Source organism: Cervus canadensis, chromosome 14 (genome assembly GCF_019320065.1).
Source record: "Cervus canadensis isolate Bull #8, Minnesota chromosome 14, ASM1932006v1, whole genome shotgun sequence".
NCBI lineage: Eukaryota > Metazoa > Chordata > Mammalia > Artiodactyla > Cervidae > Cervus > Cervus canadensis.
Genome location: NC_057399.1, coordinates 39,893,837 through 39,916,643, shown reverse-complemented (window position 1 = coordinate 39,916,643; position 22,807 = coordinate 39,893,837). Strand labels below are relative to the sequence as shown.

The 22,807-nt window shown below is 38.3% G+C and overlaps 1 pseudogene; it reads right to left on the bottom strand.

The window, feature by feature from the left end:
* Positions 1-16,818: 16,818 nt before the first annotated feature.
* LOC122452811 lies at positions 16,819-17,908 on the bottom strand (annotated as a pseudogene).
* Positions 17,909-22,807: the final 4,899 nt, after the last annotated feature.

Sequence of the window (22,807 nt, the reverse complement as noted above, 5' to 3'; positions counted from 1 at the left end):
CAAAGTAAGAACTGCTCACTTATTTTACATTTCTCTTTAAAGTAAATAAGAACATAAAATTGTACCCTCCCCCCCAGCCCCCTAAAATGTATTTCAAAGAAGTACAGGAATGGTGGGAAGGCAATTCCTTGTCTGGGGAAATAAGTCTTTCCAGGAAATGGTACCAAGTAACTTGATAATCATTTTTTTATAAAAAAGAAAATAAATTTCATCTTTGTCTTACTCCATACTTCAAAATAAATTCAAAACATATACCTATGTGTGTGCTTAGTCGCTCAATCATGTCCGACTCTTTGTGACCCCATAAACTGCAGCCCACCAGGCTCCTCTGTCTGTGGGATTCTCCAGGCAAGAATACTGGAGTGAGTTGCCATTCCCTTCTCCAGGGGATCTTCCCGACCTCAGGATTGAACTTGGGTCTCCTGCAATGCAGGCAGATTCTTTATTGTCTGAGGCACCAGGGAAGTCCCCAGCTAAAGCTAAAAAGCTCTGGGAAGAAAACATGGAAGGATCTCTTTGGATTCAGTGGTAAACAAAGGATATTTGTGTCATAAAAAGAAATAACCATAAAAGAAAAAGAACAATGACTTCACTGAAACTTAAAACGTCTGTTAATTAACAGAAATCATTAGGAAAATATTAAATAGTCACAGGACAGGAAAAATACTTGCAAGAAATATACCTGAGAAAGAACTGGTTTCAAAGAAACATAAAGAACTCTTACAACTTAATAATTAAAAACAGAGACAACCCGATTAAAAAAATAGGCAAAAGATTTGAATGATATTTCATAAAAAGAAATTATACAAATGGTAATGAACATCTAACAAAAAATTGTCAATGCCATTAGTCATCAGGGAAAATGTATACTAAAATCACAGTGATGTGATAACTCACTGAGACATCTAGAATTTTAAAAATAAATAAACCAAATGTTGGTAAGAGTGTGGACCAACTGAAACTTTTACTGGTTGGGATATAAAATGGTACAACTATTTTGGGAAGGGTTCTGGAGGTTACTAAAAAATCTAAACATGCAGCTACATAATGACTCTGTAATTCTAATCTTAGTTATTTATCCAAGAGAACAAAAATGTATTTCTACAAAAAAAACTTGCTTAAGAATATTCATAGCAGTTTTATTCATAATAGCAAAGTTTGGAACTTTTCAAATATCCATCAAATAGTATGGTACATTGGAATACTGCTCATCAATAAAAAGGAATAAAATACTGATTTATACAACATGGAGAAACAAAATTTACACAAATAAAAATGTTACATATGTGTGTGCATTTGTGCTTAGTCGTGTCTAACTCTGTGATCCCATGGACTGTAGCCCACCAGGCTCCTCTGTCCATTGAATTTTCCATTCAAGAATAGTGGAGTGGGTTGCCATTTCCTTCTCCAGGGAATCTTTCTGACCCAGGGATCGGACCTGCATCTCATGTGTCTCCTGTATTGGCAGGCTGACTCTTTACTACCAGCCAAAATGTTATGCTGAGTCAATAAAACACACACACACACGCAAAGAGTATATTCAGTATGAATTCTTTTCTATTAGTTCTACTAATTTTAGAATGAAAAAGATCAGCACAGTGGTTGCCTCTGGGGAGGTGGAAGCAGAGGTTGAATTGGAAAGAGTGGAAAAATGTTCTGGAATAATGTTGATTTTCTTTATGTTGACATATAGGGATTTGGATTTCACAGATGTAAATATTTATCAAAATTCAATGAATGTACAGCTAAGAACTGTGCATTACATATATAATTTGTCATTGAAAGAAAAACACAAACATTGACTCTAAGGGTATGCATACTGGAGTAAGTAGGGTGGGAAGTGTACTGTTTTTCACAGTTTACTTTGAAATGCATTAAAAGTTAAGATAAATCAATAGAGGGATAGATAAGTGGATAAATACATTATAAAGCACCTTTGTTAAAATATTACTGATAGAATCTAGTGATAGATATATAGAGGTTCACTGTAAAGATCTTAAAAATTTTCCTTTGTATTGAAAATTTTCTGAATAAAGATATGGAAACTGTTCTTTCTTGCATTTTCCAGCATCTGCTAGGCTTAAGATAATAATTTAGTCTCCTGTTTCTTAGGCAGACAACCCACCCACCCTTCCATTAATGCAGAAATGAAGTCACAGGGTGGGTGGATACTGTTATGACTAGTTAATAAGCACTCACTTACCACTCCCCATTCCAGCATGCTGCCTCCAGCCCAGGGCTGCCAGTAACCGAAACACAAGTCCCCACTGGGAACACAGGTACAAAGGGGACAAGAGTCAAATGAGTATAGACAGTGAAGTTTGACGTCCCTGAGAGATCGTACAGGTTTATTAGAATATTTTTATCTGAAAAAATTGCAGTTAATTAACACATTCTCCTTTAGCACCTAGTGTTTCCTGTTCATGCTCTTATTTACTTCCCAAATAATAATTGCATAGTTTATTACAAAATTTTCAAGTATAATTTGTATTTGTCCCCACTCCGCTAATTTCCTCTTTCACATCTTAGAAGAATTATCAGTCACCCAGTAATACAGGGCAGAAAACTAGAAGTAATTTCTGGTTACCCAATTTTCGTTATCCCCAGTGCACAACCTATCATCAAGTCTTGTTAATTCCATGTGATCTCAAATTCTTCCATTTTGTCTTTCCTGTCTTCACCTTTATTCTAGATGATCATAATTTTTTCCTTGGACTATGGCACAAGTCTCCACTGGCCTGTTCACTTGGTCTCTCTTCTCATTCCAATCCATTACCTTCATAGCAGTGGAATTTATTTTTCTCAAGATGTAGCTGCATTGTGTCACTATTTTGCTTAAAACCTTTAATTGTTATCTCCTGTGCATAGCCTTTTTCCCCCGAATATTTTTTATTGACGTATAATTGATTTACAATGTTGTATTAATTTCTACTGTACAGCAAAATGATTCAGTAATACATATGTATATACACACATACATTCTTCACTTTTATATTCTCTGCTTTTATGTTTTCCATTATGGTTTATGGATAGGATATTAAATATAACTATCTGTGTATACATTAGGATCTTGTTTATTTATTCTATACATAAAAGTTTACATCTGCTAACACCAACTTCCCACTCCATTCTTGTGCTTATTCTAATCCACCGTCTTTGCAGTGAACCAGAAGACTTTTTTTACAACACTCATCTGTCTGTCCCCAAGTCAGGCCATCCTACTTATAGCATTACAAGTGCAGCAAGTTCTATCTTCTGGACCTTTCACAGGCGGTACCCTGTCTCTGGCATGCACCACCCTAATGCTGTGTGCCTAGATCTTTCTGTTCTTTTAGATTTCAGCCCCAAATACCACCTCCTCAGAAAGACAGTCCTGACCATTTTGTTTGAGTGGTTCTCTATTTTTTGATATCTTCTTGAGATGCAAAGATCTAACTTCTATTTAGGGATGCTCAGGTTTATCTCTCATACACTATTTAGGTAGTTCCTCACTTACTTTTGGAGTTAGTTCAAGGGATCCAAAAATCTTTATATAAACTAAGCATTGCTTTTATACTGAGTGAGTTTTATTTTATAGGTGTTATTTTTCAAGAGTATGTGGATGCTGCTCCGATTAATAAAATTTTACTTAAGTGTATTTGGGAATTTCTGGAAGAATTAGATTTTGTTTTTTAATCCATCTATAAACAAAATAGACATACTTCCATGTGAGATTTATTGTATTTTATTTAAAAAAAGAGCTTCCCATCCATAAAAAGTTCTGAACCACTGCTCCTTATTATTGAACATAAATAAAATTAATGAATTTCTGTGATGTATTTTACTTTTCTACTAAGTTAGAGAAAGTTTTCTATGTTTAGTACTAGAGTGTTAGAAATTAAAGGAACCCTTGAGGCACATAGTTCCTTTGTATTACAGAAAAGGACATGGTAGGTTGGCGATTTAAAGTATTTATCCAATCCCACAAATAGTAAGAGGGTAGAATGAAGACTGGTGACCTGTTGTCTTACAGTCCAGTGTGCCTTCCATCCTTCAGCCTCTTTCAGCCACTGCCCTCTCAAAATGCAGTGAGAGATCAGATTTCTGAGACAAGTGTCAACTGAGTGGTCTAGTCCATTCATTCTCTTTCTCACTCCCTCTTGCCCTCGTCCTCTCATTTACCCAGGCTGTGATCTCACTGCATGAAGTGTTTATTTTTTATGGGTAGTTAAAGAAATATTTAGCCAGCTGCACATTAACATGAAAATGACCACACAAGAAAAATGGTTGCTAAGCAAAGGTAGTGTGACTCCCTGCAAATAATCAAGTAATTGTACCGAGAGCTATAAAACTTGCACAGAAGCATATGTCACCACTAAAGCATCTCTTCTACTCACATTTTTCTCACTGACTCCTAGAGCAGCATAAAAACCAGTTCCTGGATGCCAATGGCAACAGACTTAAAACTTGACTTGTAGTAGAGCTTGGTTCCCAGATGTTCCTACTGGTTATGAAGTTACACACCAGATTTAATGATATAGTTGAAATGCTGTCATAGATTTCTGCTGCAAAGTCAAAATTGCAGTCAATTTTAAGTAGGAACATAAAAATACTAAAACCCAGATGGACTAGTATTCAATCTGTTAGATTTAAGTCAACTCTGATGACATGGGTTTCATTGAGTTAGAGTTTCTAAAGAAAGGGGAGGGAGGGGGAAAGCTTTCTCTGCATTTAAATTTATTTTCAGGCCAAATTAATTTCCCAATAATAACTAGATACCACATTTAGATAACCACTGTTGTTTAGGAACTATAATATTATCATCCTACTTTCTCTCATGTTCTCAAATGAATGTGTCTAAGATTCCTTGGACAGTGTGGATTCCCTGGGCACCACCCTTGGACCCTGTCATTCAGTAGATCTGGGTTGAGATACAATACTTTGTATTTTTAACAAGCACCCCAAAAGGATTCTGAAGAGGTGTTCATGGACTCCCCTTGTAGGAAACATTGTGAGCTGGTTGTGATGGTGACTGCATAGCATACCACCTCTCCTCATCTGGGCATGTGTGAGACCAGAGTGACCAGAGGCATGACAGTGGTCCCAAGCTTTCCAAGGCAGGCTTGGTTGATGGAATCCTCCTTGGGATAAAATAATTAAAGCCCGGCCTATGCCAGTTAAGGGGCTCTACTCCTCACAGATTTTGTGAGAAGATGAAACACGAAGCCAACAAGAAGATAACGTGATCCCAAATTTGGTTCATGACGGATTTATTTATTTCTTATTTTTGGCCATGCTGTATCTTTGTGGCTGTGCAGGCTTCGCTATAGTTGCAACGAGCAGGGCCTAGTCTCTATCTGTCATGCACAGGCTTCTCATTGAGGCAGCTTCTCTTGTTGCGGAGCATGGGCCCTAGGGCATGTGGTCTTCAGTTGCTGCAGCATCCAGGCTCCAGGGTACAGGCTCAGTAATTGTGCTACACTGGATTCGTTGCTCTGTAGCATGTAGGGTCTTCCCAGACCAGGGATCAAATCCTCGTCTCCTGCATTGGCAAGTGGCTTCTTTACCCCTGAGCCATCAGGGAAGCCCTCATGACATAGCTTATTCAGCCCACCTAAGCATGAGGGAGAGCTACAGTCTTTTTATAATGAATTACATAGGTCAAGAGGGTTGTTAAACATTCTTTCTGAAGAGTCTTATTGAAGGCAGAGGCTATATATAAAATGATATTATTCTATTGTGAGAGATGCAGAAGTCCCATTAAGAAGATCTGAAATGAGCAGCAGATGTTACTGCTTCAGCATCTGATTAAGATTCCTAAAGGGTCTCTGAGGGAAAGAGAGACTAGGTTCATTTAAAACTATGCTCATTAACAGTAATGGGGAGTAATGGACTTCACAGCATTATTAGTAATAATAATAATAATAGAAGCAAAAGGCAAGGGAGAAAGGGAAAGTTATCCCAACTGAATGCAAAACTCCAGAGAATAGCAATGAGATTAGAAGGCCTTCTTAAATGAACAATACAAAGAAAGAGGAAAACAATAGAATGGGAAAGACTAGAGATCTCTTTAAGAAAATTGGAGCTATCAAGGGAACATTTCATGCAAGGTTGGACAGGATAAAGGACAGAAACATTAAGGACCTAAGAGAAGCAGAAGAGATTAAGAAGAGGTGGCAAGAATACACAGAACTATACAAATATGGTCTTAATGACCCAGATAACCACAAAGGTGAATCCTAAAAAATTGATGCTGTTAAAGTGCTGCATTCAATATGTCAACAAATTTGCAGAACTCAGCACTAGCCACAAGACTGGAAAAGATAAGTTTTCATTCCAATCCCAAGGAAGGGCAATGCAAAAGAATGTTCAAACTACCATACAATTGTATTCATTTCACATGCTAGCAAGGTTATGCTCAAAATACTTCAAGCTAAGCTTCAGCAGTACATAAATCAAGAACTTCCAAATGTACAAGATGGATTTAGAAAACGCAGAGGAACCAGAGATCAAATTGCCAATATTCACTGGATCATGGAGAAAGCAAAGACGTTCCAGAAAAACATCTACTTGTGTTTCATTGACTATGCTAAAGCCTTTGACTGTGTGGATCACAACAAACTGTGGGAAATTCTTAAGATGGGAATACCATACCACTTTCCCTTACTCCTGAGAAAACTGTATGCAGGTCAAGGAGCAATAGTTAGAATCAGATATGGAACAACTGACTTTTCCATATTGGAAAAGGACTGTGACAAGACTATCTATTGTCACTCTGCTTGCTTAACTTATATACAGAGTTATTGTCTATTTATTAAGTTGTGTCCAACTCTTTTATGACCCCATGGACTATAGCTGTGCCCCCCCCCAGCCCCCTCTTCCCATGGGATTTTCCAGGCAAGAATCCTGGAATGGGTTGCCATTTCCTTCTCCAGGTCACCTTCCCAACCCAGAGGTCAAACCATGCTCTTGCCACATCTCCTGCATTGCATGCAGATTCTGTACAACTGAGCCACTGGGGAAGCCTATATACAGAGTACGTCATGTGAAATTCTGGGCTGGATGGATCACAAGTGGAATCAAGATTGCTGGGATAAATGTCAACAACCTCAGATATGCAGATGACACCACTCTAATGGCAGAAAGTGAAGAGAAGCTAAAAAGCCTCTTGATGAAGGTGAAAGAAGAGAGTGAAAAAACTAGCTTGAAACCTAACATTAAAAAAAAATCAAGTTCATGGTATCTGGTATCTTGTCCCATCACTTCACGGCAAATAGGAGGGGGAAAAGTGGAAACAGTGACAGGTTTTCTTTTCTTGGGCTCCAAAATCACTGCTGACGGTGACTGTAGCCATGAAATTAAAAGCTTGCTCATTGGAAGGATAACTATAACAAACCTAGACGGTGTATTAAATTTAAAGCCCAGACATCACTTTGCCAACAAAGGTCTGTCTAGTCAAAGGTTTTTCCATTAGTCTTGTAGGGATGTGAGAGTTGGACCATAAAGAAGGCTGAGTGCCAAAGAACTGATGCTTTCAAACTGTGGTGCTGGAGAAGACTCTTGGGAGTCCTTTGGACTGCAGGGAGATCAAACCAGTCAATTCTAAAGAAAATCAACCCTGGGTTTTCACTGGAAGGATTGATGCTAAAGCTAAAGCTCCAGTACTTTGGCTACCTGATGCAAAGAGTTGACTATTGGGAAAGACCCTGATACTGGGAAAGATTGAGGGCAAGAAGAGAAGGGGATGGGATGAGATGGTTGGATGGCATCATTGACTCAATGGACATGAGTTCGAGCAAACTCTGAAAGACAGTGGAGGACGGGAAGCCTGGAGTGCTGCAGTGCCTGGGTTTGCAGAGTTGGATACGACTTAACAACTGAACAACAATGAGTAATGGGGAGTAATGGGCTTCATCCCATTAAAAATAATAATAAATGAATTCCAAGGATACATTATCAAGATTATCAAACTGATTCACGCTGGACCCAAATTTGCCTCAAAATCCAGTCAAGTTTTGTCACTTAAAATGAGTTCAACTAAAGAGGCTTTGTGTCTTTAGACTTAAAAGTTCCAAAAGCCTAAATTTCCACACATTTTCTTTTTTGGTGCCATTGTTTAATGGCTGTAAATAGAGTGCTAGAATCTCATTTTACTAATGCTAGGCAGAAGTAGACTCTATTGGTGGACTTTTGTCCTAACTGAGATGAAGAAAAATGTTTTGTAAGAGAGCTCATATCCCTGAAGTCAGTGTCCTTGAAGACGCAGAACCACTCTCTCTTCTATAATACTCAGTTAATATCCCAAGTGCTATCCATTTTGTCCACGTTATACTATGGGCAACATTATACTTATGTTACTCTCTCTGTTGGATTGTAATCATTCACAATCCATGCTCCTGTGCAATGCTTGTCTTCCACAATGAAATGAAATTCCGCAGCATGACTATTATAGTACTCAGCAAAGTAATATTATAATTAAAGATTTTTCTAACTTTGGCTTTTTCTCCCTTGGTATTTTTTGAAACATTTGATGTCTGCTACTGAACCAGAGATCAAATTACCAATATCCGCTGGATCATCGAAAAAACAAGAGAGTTCCAGAAAAACATCTATTTCTGCTTTATTGACTACGCAAAAGCCTTCGACTGTGTGGATCACAATAAACTGTAGAAAATTCTGAAGGAGTTGGGAATACCAGAACACTTGACCTGCCTCTTGTGAAACCTGTATGCAGGTTGGGAAGCAAGAGTTAGAACTGGACATGGAACAACAGACTGGTTCCAAATAGGAAAAGGAATACGTCAAGGCTGTATATTGTCACCCTGCTTATTTAACTTATATGCAGAGTACATCATGAGAAACACTGGGCTGGAAGAAGCACAAGCTGGAATCAAGATTGCCAGGAGAAATATCAATAACCTCAGATATGCAGATGACACCACCCTTATGGCAGAAAGTGAAGAGGAACTAAAAAGCCTCTTGATGAAAGTGAGAGGAGAGTGAAAAAGTTGGCTTAAAGCTTAACATTCAGAAAACTAAGATCATGGCATCTGGTCCCATCACCTCATGGGAAATAGATGGGGAGACAGTGGAAACAGTGTCAGACTTTATTTTTTTGGGCTCCAAAATCACTGCAGATGGTGATTGCAGCCATGAAATTAAAAGATGCTTACTCCTTGGAAGGAAAGTTATGACCAACCTGGATAGCATATTAAAAAGCAGAGACATTACTTTGCCAACAAAGGTCCGCCTAGTCAAGGCTGTGGTTTTTCCAGTGGTCATGTATGGATGTGAGAGTTGGACTATGAAGAAAGCTGAGTGCTGAAAAATTGATGCTTTTGAACTGTGGTGTTGGAGAAGCCTCTTGAGAGTCCCTTGGACTGCAAGGAGATCCAACCAGTCCATCCTAAAGGAACTCAGTCCTGGGTGTTCTTTGGAAGGACTGATGCTGAAGCTGAAACTTCAATACTTTGGCCACCTCATGAGAAGAGTTGATTCATTGGAAAAGACCCTGATGCTTGGAGGGATTGGGGGCAGGAGGAGAAGGGGATGACAGAGGATGAGATGGCTGGATGGCATCACCGACTCTAGGGGCATGAGTTTGAGTAAACTCCAGTAGTTTGTGATGGACAGGGAGGCCTAGCGTCCTGCAATTCATGGGGTCACAAAGAGTTGGACACGACTGAGCGACTGAACTGACTAACTGACTGACAGACTGACTATTCATCTGGTATTGGTTTGCAACTCATTTAGACTAAAACACAGTATTTGCTTCTTTAAGCAAATACTCTGTGGAATATTACTAAAATATCCATCACTTCCTTGTTCCCTGTCACCTGCTTGAGGAAAACCACAGATGTGTTGATTTAAGATATAATTACAGGGATGTACCTGAATTATAGGTGACTCAGATGGTAAAGTCTGAGTCTGCCTGCATTGTCTGCCTGCCAATGCAGGAGACATGGGGTTGGATCCCTGAGTCAGGAAGAGCCCCTGGAGAAGGAAATGGCAACTCACTCCGTTATTTTGCCTGGGAAATTCGATAGATAGAGGAGCCTGGTGGGTTACAGTCCATGGGGGTCACAAAGAGTCGGATACAACTTAGGGACTAAACACCCACCACCGACTTGAATCACAATGCAGTGCTTCTACATGAACATGTTGAGGGCTCACCTTCAAAATGAGGTCATTGCTGGGCCAATAATGTGATAAGAATAGTTTATTCAGATGGAAAAACAGAAGTGAGATGGAAAGTTCTGGTGGGAGTTCTAGGGGAATCTCCAAGTCTTGGAGGTGCCAACATGTTTGGAAGGGATCTCCTTGAGCGTTGTGTGTATAATTTGATTCCCATAATGAGGATACTGGAGGTCAGACCAGCTGCTGTGATTCTAAAGCTCCAGGGCTGCACACAGCTTGTCTCTATACTTGGAGCTATAGATGTGCTTACGTCAGACCAAAGGTCAACTTTGTAATCAGACTTGCTACTTAAAGTTAACACAGATCCAGAGTAAACTCATACCTACATTAGAAAAAACAGCGCTTTGAATTATCTCATTTTAGTTTAGCAGAATAAAAGTTTTCTAAAAATAGTTTACTATTTCATCAAAATAACCTGATCATTTTATGTAATTTCTGATCATTCATTCTTATACTAATTGACTATAAGTCTAAATTGTCATAGTGCATTTTTTGAAACACAGTCTATTAAGTAAAAATTTAAATAACAATAAATGAAATGGCACAGGGAAAATATGATTAAATATTTTTAAAAAATGGTGGTTAGATGTACAAGTTTGGAAATATGACTAAAATATTAGGGCAGGTAAACTACAAATATTCTTAAATTTTTTATCTCTGTTTCATTGTCCTTGATGCCTACAGGTATCATGTTTAAAGCATTTTGAATTACCTTTTGAGTGCAAGCAGATGGAACTGGGAAGGTGAACAATGGTCTTTGTCCTGTTGCCTGTATTTAGAGCTATTGAATGTGCGTGTGCTTTTGTGTATAGCTTCATATCTCGTTGCTGCTGTCTTCCTATGCCAAATGCTGCTTTAAAATTATTAGTGGATCTCAGTAACCACCTTCAGGAAATCCCCCAAAAGTATTTCTGAAACTTCCTGCATCCCAAGTGCAACTTTACTTAGGATATCTTGAAAAAAGAAGCACGCTTAGTTCCTCTTACTGTCCTAACTCAGATAGGTTTGCTACTTGTTCAGTCTAGTAAAATGACCTCATAAAAGCACAGCAATGTAAAGCTATGATCTAATGTATTGCTAGTAATGGTTGTTCGGCATTCCATTTTCATAATAACTTTGAGCCTCTGATGTATGTACACCTAGATCGACTTGTAATCTGACAGACATGTTCTTTTACTTTTTAAGGACACACAAATATGTTCAAAATAGATTAGTCAAAGCACTGTTATTTTTCTGTCAAAACTACTCCAGTAATAAACATGTAAAATCTAACCCAAGGGTCCAGGAAAATGAACCCTGTTATGGCATGAGACTACAAAATTCCCATTTGGTTTTAGGCATTATAAGGGAAAGGTCATGTGAAAGCTCTGTGTCCATGATAACGGGTGAATTAGTCTCCCACTAGCCTGTTTATAACTTTCTGAACATAAGAAGCATGACAGGCTGTTTGTCACAGAGGGTCACACCTACAGCCATATTTAGGGGAAATTGCATATTTATGGGATCCCTGCCGAAGGACCAGCCATAGGCAGCCATTTGGTGCCGTGAGACATGAGCTGTAGCTGATAGGACTGTAGTTGTAACCCCAAAGAAACAAATCTAAAGTAATGTATGATTTGCTAGGTCAGTTATTTTCACTCTTTTAGGATTTTGAACTGGAAAGGAGTGAAATGACTTGGCAGGTAGAGATAGGAATGAACACATAAAGGATGAGAAGAATGATTGTATCAATTGTAGGTGGAATGAATTGCAAGCTAAAACTATGAGGTAACACAGACTAAGAGCTGATGGGAACTATGAGGTAGAGAACTATAGGTAGCAGAGGAGAAAAACTCCATTGAGAAAAAGAAGAATAGGACAGATTAAAAACCTGGGCATTCTCTATAGGAGAAATACAGGGAAATGGACAATGTCTGACGTTACCGAGGTCATTGATAGCTTATCTGCTTTAGTTTCCATTCCTGATTAGTTTCCTGTGGCTGCTGTAAGAAATCACCATGAATTTGGTAGCTTAAAACAAGAGAAGTTTATTTTCTTAAAATCACAGAGACGAGAAGTCAAAAATGGAAAGTGTCAACAGGGCCATGTTCACTCTGCAGAATCTGGGGGAGAATCGAGTCCATGCCTCTTTTACCCTCTGGTGACTCATATGTCCCGTGGCTTGTGGCCACATCACTCTAACTTCTGCCTCCGTTTCTGTATTGCCTCCTCTTCTCTGTGTATCTGATCTCCTTCTGCCTGTCTCTTATAGCGACACTTGCTGTGGCATTTAGAGCCTGCCAAAATAATCCAGAAGAGTCTCCTTACTTTAATATCATTGAGTTCATACGTTTACAAAAAACCATTTTTCCAAATAAGATAACATTCACATATTCCTGAACTATAAGTATATGGACATATCTCTGGGAGCATATTATTTTCAGTTTACCGTGACAAGCTCATTTTTCTGACAGAGGCCTGACTATGTCAGACTGGTTCTTCATTAATAAAAATAAAGAAAATTATGTGTCACTTAGTGTAAGTATATGCCACAGAAGGCACCACCCTCTAACTCTCAGGTTTGAAGATCAAGGTTAAATTGGGGATATAATATGGGTGAGGAAAGAAAGAGGACCATGCCTTCTCTTGCCAAAAACCCATGAAATAGTTCAGAACTTATCTGTGACAATGGTAATATTTTAGAATATTTATGTTCACAGATATGGCCTCCAGAAAAGAAGGGGTCAGGATTGTCTTGCACTAAATTAATAAAATGACAGATACTTTGCTATCAATAATTTTTATATCATTTCCATGGATTTCCAGCTTCCCTGCAAGGCCCCAGGTTGCAAATTTAGAAAACTAAGTCCTTTCCTAAAGTAGTTCACAGGCTGGTGGGTAAGAAATACATACAAATGATAGCAATGCAGTCTGATTTCTGATTTATACACCAGTGAACGCAGAGGAAGGAGGAAGGCGTGAAGGCTTGGTGGTGCTATGGAAGGCCTTGCAGTTTGAGCAGGAGGGAAGTAGCAGCATTTAAGGAACACTGGGAAAGATTCCTGCCTAGGAAAATACCTTTGGCAGTCATCACCTTATACTTAAATTTCAGTTGTAGGTTTTTTAAAAGTTTTTCTTTTTTGGCCTGCAGTCTAGATTATCTGGTGAATACCTCAAGGAACACTCCATCGGTTACCAGTTATTTACACTTTTATAAGAATCACTTTGTCAGGTCTTTATACAAGAGCAGGCTTTTAAAAAGAGCTGGATAGAGAGTAAATAAGGTTGATAGAGTCAACATGTGTGTGTTTGTGTGTGTGTTTGTATGTTTTGAAGGATCATTGGAAAAGGAGAAAAATCTATTATATATTGAGTTCATTCCTGGCACTTTGCTTAATATTTTATATTATCTCAATTAATTAGCTCAATATTCTTATGAAATATATACTTTTATTTTATCGCTTCAATTTTATGGGTGAAGAAAATGAAATCAAAAATGGGAATTAGCTTGCCCAAGGTAACACAGCCAGTTAGTGGCAGATCTATTATCTTAAACTTACTCTGTCAGGATAAGGTCTATGTTAGTTTTCAAGAATAGATTGAGTAGGGTATAGAGGCATGAAAGAACATGGTGTTATTTAAAGATTGCTGAATAATGCAATAAGTCTGAGTAAAAGTATAAATGAGAAATTACAGCATATGAGGAAGTAAAGGTACACAAAAGTTAGCTCTAAGTGACTTTTCACCAACTGAGAATGATGGAATTAGATCCAGTTTTCCTCAAATTCCGTGAATATTCAGTAGGAGATTGATCCCCACACATCCACCATTGGCAATCCAATGGCAAATGTCACTGTTCTTCTGCTTTCAATGTGTAGCCTATTGTAACCTACTGACACCCTCCTAATTTATTATGTTAAGACTTTGTGTCTGGATGATTACAGCAGCTTTCTACCTGTGTTTTTCCACCAGCTTTGGTTACTTTCAGTTCTTCCTTACCAACACTGCAGGTTTAATCTTCTAAAGCATGTACTACTATCTTATGCAAAAAAAAAAAAAGCCACATGTATACACCCACACACACATACATGCACACACTTTATTCTTAGACCAGTTTTAAGTTCATGGCAAACTGAGCAGAAAGTACAGAGACTTTCCATGTAATTCCTGTCACCACACATGCACAACCTTCTCCATTATCAACCTGCTAGAAGAAAAGCAATTCCAAAGAATGCTCGAACTACTGCACAATTGCACTCATCTCACACGCTAGTAAAGTAATGCTCAAAATTCTCCAAGCCAGGCTTCAGCAATACGTGAACCGAGAACTTCCAGATGTTCAAGCTGGATTTAGAAAAGGCAGAGGAACCTGAGATCAAATTGCCAATATCCGGTGGATCATCGAAAAAGCAAGAGAGTTCCAGAAAAACATCTATTTCTGCTTTATTGACTACACCAAAGCCTTTGACTGTGTGGATCACAATAAACTGTGGAAAATTCTGAAAGAGATGGGAATACCAGACCACCTGACTGCCTCTTGAGAAACCTGTATGCAGGTCAGGAAGCAACAGTTAGAACTGGACATGGAACAACAGACTGGTTCCAAATAGGAAAAGGAGTACGTCAAGGCTGTATATTGTCACCCTGCTTATTTAACTTATATGCAGAGTACATCATGAGAAATGCTGGGCTGGAAGAAGCACAAGCTGGAATCAAGATTGCCGGGAGAAATATCAATAACCTCAGATATGCAGATGACACCACCCTTATGGCAGAAAGTGAAGAGGAACTAAAAAGCCTCTTGATGAAAGTGAAAGAGGAGAGTGAAAAAGTTGGCTTAAAGCTTAACATTCAGAAAACTAAGATCATGGCATCTGGTCCCATCACCTCATGGGAAATAGATGGGGAGACAGTGGAAACAGTGTCAGACTTTATTTTTTTGGGCTCCAAAATCACTGCAGACGGTGATTGCAGCCATGAAATTAAAGATGCTTACTCCTTAGAAGGAAAGTTATGACCAACCTGGATAGCATATTAAAAAGCAGAGACATTACTTTGCCAACAGAGGTCAGTCTGGTCAAGGCTATGGTTTTTCCAGTGGTCATGTATGGATGTGAGAGTTGGACTGTGAAGAAAGCTGAGCGCCGAAAAATTGATGCTTTTGAACTATGGTGTTGGAGAAGCCTCTTGAGAGTCCCTTGGACTGAGAGGAGATCCAACCAGTCCATCCTAAAGGAACTCAGTCCTGGGTGTTCTTTGGAAGGACTGATGCTGAAGCTGAAACTCCAATACTTTGGCCACCTCATGTGAAGAGTTGTCTCATTGGAAAAGACCCTGATGCTTGGAGGGATTGGGGTCAGGAGGAGAAGCGGACGACAGAGGATGAGATGGCTGAGATGGCTGGATGGCATCACCGACTCGATGGACATGAGTTTGAGTAAACTCTAGGAGTTGGTGATGGACAGGGAGGCCTGGTGTGCTGAGATTCATGGGGTCTCAAAGAGTCAGACATGACTGAGAAACTGAACTGAACTGAACAGGTATGTAGTGGTAACTTGTGTTTTTTTTTTTTTTTAATTCTCTAGCAACATATGGCATTGAACATATTTTCATATACTTGCCATTTATGTATCTTCTATTGTGAGGTCTGTTAAGGTCTCTCGCCCATTTTTTAGTAGGGTTGCTTGTTTTCTTATTGTTGTTTAAGAGATCTTTTTATATATTGTATGTATGAGCATGCTGGGCATGCTCAGTTGCTTAGTCATGTCCAACTTTTTGCAACCTCACAGTCTATACCCCACCAGGCTCCTCTGTCCATGAGATTTTCTCAGCAACACTACCATTCCCTCCTCCAGTGGATGTTCCTGACCCAGGGATTGGACCTGAGTCTCCCTCATTGCAGGCAGATTCTTTACCGTCTGAGCCAGCAAGGAAGCCCCATGTTAGATAGTGGTCATTTATTGACATATCTTTTGCAACTATTTTCTTCCAGTGTGTCTTGTCTTCTCATGCTCCCACATCTATATTTAATTAATATTATATATTTAAACCTTTCAAAACCCTTTTTAGAAAAAAAAATAGCATGTCAAATCTTTTAAAAGAGTTAAAAATATTTGCTTAGTAAAGTTCAGATTCCTCATTCTGGCATTTAAGATATCCATAGTTCAGTCCAGCCTGTGTGTCTAGTCTTATCAGTCATCAGTCACATATACTTTTTTGCCAGCCTAATAGATACTTCACTTCCTGAAACTCAGACACTGCTGGAAGAAGTATCAATTGATATAGCAATTCTAATTGGAAATTCAGCATTATATTAAAACAAACCCAAAACAAACATTAAAAACAATCTCCTTTACTCTAGAAATTCCTCTTCTTGGAATAACTCCTAAGGAAATAATTGTGTATTCAGTTCACTTCACTTCAGTTGCTCAGTTGTGTCTGACTCTTTGTGACCCCATGAATCGCAGCACGCCAGGCCTCCCTGTCCATCACCAACTCCCAGAGTTTACTCAAACTCGTGCCCATAGAGTCGGTGATGCCATCCAACCATCTCCTCCTCTGTCGTCCCCTTCTCCTCCTGCCTCCAATCCCTCCAAGCATCAGGGTCTTTTCCAATGAATCAACTCTTCGCATGAGGTGGCCAAAGGACTGGAGTTTTTGGTGCAAACGTAATTGCAGTTTCAGATGGTGAATTTTAAATCCTTATAACGAGGTTCAAACACATCTTTATTAATCAAAATAGGAACCATTACAATCAACACATTTTTGCCAATGAGAAATAAGTTTGTTTATTCCTGTGGTGTAAAAATCCATGCTTTGGGATTTGCTGAACTCTTAGAAAGCACTTTCTGTCTCCTGTTGATTGTGGAAGGATTTTCCTGGCAATAAGTTGTTGAGATGCTTGATGAAGTGGTAGTCAGTTGGTGAGAGGTCAGGTGAATATGGCAGATGAGGCAAAGCTTTGTAGCCCAATTCATTCAACTTTTGAAGTGCTGGTTGTACGATGTGTGGTGGGGTGTTGTTGTGGGAAGAATTGGGCCCTTTCTGTTGACGAAAGCCAGCTGTAGACATAGCAGTTTTTGGTGCGTCTCTTCAATTTGCTGAGCATACTTCTCAGATGTAATGGTTTCTCCAGGATTAAGAGAGCTGCAGTGGAGCAGATGGGCAGCAGACCACCAAACAATGACCATGACCTTTTTATGGTGCACATTTGGCTTTGGGAAGTGCTTGGGCACTTCTGTGTCCAGCCACTGAGCTGGTCATTACCAGTTGTCATATATAATCCACTTTCTTTGCACATCATGATCCAGTTGAAAAATGGTTCCTTGTTGCATAGAATAAGAGAAGATGACACTTCAGAATGACAATTTTATTGATTTTCATCAGCTCTTGAGGCACCCAGTTACCAAGCTTTTTTCACCTTTCCAATTTGCTTCAAATGCCAAACAACCATAAGATAGTCGATGTTGAGTTTTTGGGCAACTTCTTGTGTAGTTGTAAAAGGATCAGCTTTGATGATAGCTCTCAGTTGGTTATTGTCAGTTTGTGATGGGTGGCCATTGTGCTCCTCATCTTTAAGGCACTCTTCTCTTTTGCAAACCTTTTTGAATCACCACTGCACTGTAAGTTCATTAGCAGTTCCTCGGCCAAGCACATTGCGGATGATGCGAGTTGTCTCTGCTGCTTTAAGACCCATTCTGAATTCAAATAAGAAAATTGCTCAAATTTGCTTTTTGTCTAATATCATTTCCATGGTCTAAACTAAATATAAAATAAACAGTAATAAGTCATTAGCAGAAAACATAAAGTAAGAAATACACATTAAAATGATGTATAACATAGCTGCATTTTTAATAATGTTTAATAATGTATGTTTAACAATGTATTCCAATACCAAATGCAAATTTCACCAATGCAAAACCACAGTTACTTTTGCACTAACCTAATACAGTCACATGGACCTCAACCTTTCCTTTCCTAGGGTGTTTGCTGCATTATTTATTGTAGTGAACATCACTGGTTGCTTATCTAATCTATTTTCCCCTTCCCAAGTATTTTTAACTTGCATTCAATTATCCATCTCACCCCTCTTGTTTCAGGGCTGACATTTTTCTATTCCAGTCCTGCAGAGCCTCATAGGTCTTATGGTAAATCCACTTTCTGTTTCCAATGATTATTGAAAAACACTGGGCTTTGCCAACCTATTGATGGGTTTCTGCCCATCTCAGGAAATGGTTCACAAGTGGGTATATGAGACATAAGAGACCTTTTGTTAGGAGCCCTGAAAGAGGCGATTGCTGTTCTGGATATTGTTGTGTTTGTGTATGAAACCCAGAACTGTTGCTCTCATTTCTTCACCAGCCAAAGGACTAAGCAGACCCTTTGACAAAAGCAGACCCAAAAGGATCTCAGAGACAAGAACTCTTAGCTCTGATTGAACCACAGCTGACCTGTGCCCTACATCTGGGGTTTTAACCAGTTATATTAGCCTTAATAAGTTTTAGCAGCTTGAGTCAGATCATTTCATTTGGTTGAATTAATAAAATTTGATATTTCATAGAAGGAAAATCTGCAGACATCCTGAATATCTATCAATAGAGAACTGACAATAAAAAGTCACAAATATATTGAATAGTAAGTAGGAATTAGAAGGTAACACTGTGGAAGAATTAGAAGATGTCGCTGTTGAAGAAATTATTTTTCCTGTGACTAGGTTCATAGAATGGTATTAATAATATTTTTGTATATAGATGAATTAAAAAACATATACATATGATCAATTTTGGCTTAAAAATCTGTATTTACATAAAATGAGGTGAGGACTTGAGAGTGCTTGGTACAGTGCTTGTAGTATATTATATGTGCATAGCTAATATAATGGGAAAACCAGAATGAAATTTTTGGCCAACCTGATAGAATATTAGCTATTATAATTTAACAAAATGTTAACAGTTGCTATATTTAGGCAATGGGAAAAGGATCATGTTATTTTCTTATCTTGGCCTACCTGTATTTTTTTAAATTGAGTACATTTCATTTTGTAACAATAAGATAAAACAGCTCTTTCAAAATGGTTTAAATCTTAAAGTTCTACTATGTTTTCACCATCTTTTTTTTTTTTTAATCTTTTTAAATTTGTTTTTTTTTTTTAAACTTATTGGAGGTTAATTGCTTTACAATATTGTGTTGATTTCTGCCATACATCAACATGAATCAGCCACAGGTATACGTATGTCCCCTCCCTCCTGGACCCCACTCCCATCTCCCTCCCAACCCCTCCCCTCTAGGTTGTCAGAGAGCTCCCTGTGTCATGCAGCAAATTCCCACTTGCTATCTGTTTTACTTAACATAATGTATATCTTTCCATGCTATTCTCTCAAGTCATCACGCCCTCTCCTTCCCACACTGTGTCAAGTCTGCCCTCCATGTCTGCATCTCCACTGCTGCCCTGCAAATAAGTTCATAGTACCATCTTTCTAGATTCCATATGCATGTGTTAATATACAGTATTTGCCTTTCTCTTTCTGACTTACTTCACTCTGTATAATGGGCTCTAGGTTCATCCACCTCATTAGGGCTGACTCAAATGAATACATTTTTATAGCTGAGTAATAGCCCATTGTATATATGTACCACAATTTCTGTATCCATGCATCTGTCCATGGCCATCTAGGTTGCTTCCATGTCCTAGATACTGTGAAAAGTGCTGCAACAAACATTGGGGTGCATGTGTCTCTTCCAGTTATGGTTTTCTCAGAGGACATGACAAGTAGTGGGATTGTTGGGTCATATGGCAGTTCTATACCTAGTTTTTAAAGGAATCTTCATTCCATTCTCAGTTGGCTGTATTGATTTACATTCCCACCAACAGTTCAAGAGGGTAACCTTGTCTTTACATCCTCTAGATCAGTAGTTTACTCTGATCATGTTACAAAAAATTCTGAAGATATTAAAAAAGAAACTAGCCACCTTCCCCTTCTTTAAAACTATCTCTCCATTTGGAATGCTTATTTTTCACATCATCTTTTGACAATGTTATTTCTGCTTTAAGACACAGCTAAAATACTGTCTTTTGTACACAGCCTTTCTAGGTCATGCTGATCAGATGTGCTTCCTTATTCTTTTGAAAACTGTAGAATTTGCCAGCTGATTTTTATTTTGTCCTGTGTGTGTGTGTTTAGCTTGTAGAGTATCTTAAAAAAATCTGTAGATAACACTAATTGAATACTGGTAGATTTCCACATGAAAAATCTGAATCTTCTTTCTTTTATTTGCATAATAACATTTAATTTAGATTGAATGGGCAGCTGCCCTTTTAAAGTGTGTATGTTTTTTGAAACATTTCTTTCATTTATATCGACTTGTGCCTCCTGTAGACATTTGACTCCTACAGTAGTTTAGTGGAGCTCTTAGAAAGGTGAGGTTGGTTGGCCCCTTGCTTATTATACACTGTTTTGCATGTTGTTTTCATATGTAAATTTCCTATGAGTTTCTTTTTTTTTTAATTTATTTTTTTATTAGTTGGAGGCTAATTACTTCACAACATTTCAGTGGGTTTTGTCATACATTGATATGAATCAGCCATAGAGTTACACGTATTCCCCATCCCGATCCCCCCTCCCACCTCCCTCTCCACCCGATTCCTCTGGGTCTTCCCAGTGCACCAGGCCCGAGCACTTGTCTCATGCATCCCACCTGGGCTGGTGATCTGTTTCACCATAGATAATATACATGCTGTTCTTTCCTTGCAGCCAAGGCCCATACCTTACGTTTGTCAACTCATAATGCCTTGTGCACAGTAGGCTTGTAATAAATTGCTTGCTGAATAAATTAAAGCAATTAACAACTAAATAAAACCTTTGACACATTCTATATACTCTGTACTTGAAAAATATTTTTTTTATAGTTGTCTGCATTAGTCAACTGAAGAAAGCACTTTAGAAAACCACATTTGTAGACAAATAAGAAAATTGCACTGTAGATCATGATTACTGAACAGGCCCGGTATCATTGTTGAATGTTAACAAAATGATTGATCTCTTAAGGTGATATATGAGGATGTGGCCTAGCATTGCACTAACAAACGTTATTTGCTTACAAAAGATTTTGATAAATTCACTCTTATCCTTTTACTAGTAGAAATGTGTCTTACCACCTGTCAACATAATGACAGAAATTCCGAGAACTTTATGATAGAGCCATCACTTTTGCAAAATGCTGTTAGATATGTCAAGCTGTGATGGCAAAATTTCTTCAGGAATCTTAACAGAGGTTAATTTCAACTTCTATATTTAGTTTTGTGAAGGAAAGCAGGAATTTATTCCTTTATTTAATCATTTTAGGATTCCATACAACATCTCTTGTTTGTTGCAGCTGCTTTGAGTTGGGGAAGGAAAAGTGGATAGCAAATGAAATAAATTTTGGTTATGCAGAAAAGTTCAACAAGTAACTAACTCCTGGTTATAGTATTTTCTGGGAACCCTCATAGCTGCATGAAGATAACCTACAATTTAAAAAGCATTCTTCAAGTTTCTTACATATATTAAATTAAGCTTGATAACATGTGTGGAAGGATAAGGGAGAAAAATCTGAATGTATGGCTAAGAGCTGTAAAGTTGCAGTTGTCTTTTTATCATGTTTGTTTTATTCAGAGTTCCTTTTCCTTTAAGTGTCCAGTATAAGGAGGGTGAGAGAGAACACCCAGCACAGAACTTTGGCGTTGATGAAGTCAGTTTTCTCTTGGTCTCATAGTCTGAACTTTGAATATATAAAATTTAGAGATAAAAATTTCATCTGAATACAGATTTACCTCATTTTATTGCACCTGGCTTTATTGCACTTTGCAGATAATGTGTTTTTTACAAGTTGAAGGCTTGTGGCAACCCTGCATCAGACAAGTCTTTTGGTGCCATTTTTTCCAACAGCATTTGCTCAATCAATCTATATTTGTGTCACATTTTGGTGACTCTCACAATATTTCAAACTTTTTCATTATTGTTATATTTGTTATGATGATCTGTGGTCAGTGGCCCTTAATGTTACTATTGAGATTGTTTTGGGCACCGTGAACCATGCTCATGTAAGACAGCAACTTAATCTAAATGTGTTGTGTGTTCTGACTGTTCTGTTCCACTAGACCAGCTGCTCCTCAATCTCTCTCCATCTCCTTGGGCCTCCCTATTCCTTGAGACAAAACAGTTAGGCCAATTAATAATCCTGCAATGACCTCAAAATGTTCAAGTAAAAGGAGTTACAAGTCTCTCAGTTTAAATAAAAACTTAGAAATGACTAAGCTTAGTGAGGAAGTCATGTTGATAGTTGAGAAAGATTGAAATCTAGGTCTCTCTCTTGTTCCAGTTAGAGAAATGCAAAGGGATCATCTTGAAGAAAATTAAAAGTGCTTCTCAGTGAATACATAAATGATAAGAAAGTGAAATAGCCTTGTTGCTCTTATGGAGAAAGTTTGAGTGATCTGGATAGGAGATCAAACCAGCCATAATGTTCCCTTAAGTCAAAACCTAATTCAGAGCCAGGATCTAACTCTTTTCCATTCTACGAATGCCAGAAGAGGTGAGGAAGCTGTACATGAAGAGTTTAAAGCCAGCAGCAGTTGGTTCATGAGGTCTAAAGGAAAAATTCAAAGAGCTTCTAT